Here is a 1,074-nt window from a genome sequence, read left to right on the forward strand (position 1 = left end):
ATGAGTGATGTTGATGTTCTTATGTCTGTTGGCCATCTGCATGTCTTCTATGGAGAAATGTCTGATCGTGTCTTCTGCCCATTTTTTAATTGGATTGTTTCTTGGGTGTTGAGTTCAATCATTTCCTTATATATTTTGGATATTAACCCTTTATCAGATAGGTCATTTGCAAATATCTTCTTTCCTTCTATAGGTTGCCTTTTAGTTTTGTTGCTTGTTTCCTTTGCTGTACAGAAGCTTTTTATTTTGATGCAGTCCATTTTTGTTTTTATTTCCTTGGCCTCAGGAGACATATCTGGAAAAATGTTGCTGTGACAGATACCAGAAAATTACTGCTTGTGCTCTCTTCAAGGATGTCTCTGGTTTCAGGTCTCCATTTTGAGTTTACTTTTATGTATGGTGAAAAGAAAGTGGTTCAAGTTCATTCTTTTGCATGTAGCTGTCCCATTTTCCCAACACCATTTGTTGAAGAGACTGTCAAAGATGTGCTCACTTCAGCAGCACATATGCTAAAATTGGAATGGTACAGAGAATATACGCATAGCCCCTGCTCAAGGATGAGATGAAGAGACTTAATGAGATGAGATGAGATGAAGAGTAATTAACCATGTCATTGTGAGGTTATTTCTGGAGTTTCTGTTGCATTCCTTTGATCTATGTGTCTAATTTTTATGCCAATACCATACTGTCTTAATTATTACTGCTTTGTAATATAACTTGAAATTTGGAATTGTGATACCTTCACATTTTTCTTTTTCAAGGTTGCTTTAGTATTTGAGGGTTTTTTTGTTGTTGTAGTTCCACACAAATTTTAGGATTATTTACTACATTTCTATGAAAATGCTCTTGGTAGTTAGCTAGGGATTCCATTAAATGTGTGGATTGCTTTGGGTAGTATTGGCATTTTAACAATATTTGTTTTTCCCATCCATGAGTGTGGAATGTCTTTCCATTTGTTTGTGTCCTCTTGAATTTCTTTCATCAGTGTTGTGTAGTTTTCAGAGTACAGGTCTTTCACCTCCTTGGTTAAATTTATTCCTAGATATTTTATTGTTTTGGGTGCATTTGTAAATG

The 1,074-nt window shown here is 35.0% G+C and overlaps 1 non-coding gene across 1 annotated transcript; it reads left to right on the forward strand.

Annotated features, from left to right (window-relative positions):
* The first annotated feature begins 485 nt into the window (after nucleotides 1-485).
* Nucleotides 486-592, forward strand: LOC125935859 (U6 spliceosomal RNA). The gene has a single exon (XR_007461843.1). It is a non-coding gene; the product is annotated as a U6 spliceosomal RNA (small nuclear RNA).
* The last annotated feature ends 482 nt before the right edge of the window (nucleotides 593-1,074 follow it).

Source organism: Panthera uncia (assembly GCF_023721935.1).
Source record: "Panthera uncia isolate 11264 chromosome A1 unlocalized genomic scaffold, Puncia_PCG_1.0 HiC_scaffold_17, whole genome shotgun sequence".
Taxonomy (NCBI): domain Eukaryota; kingdom Metazoa; phylum Chordata; class Mammalia; order Carnivora; family Felidae; genus Panthera; species Panthera uncia.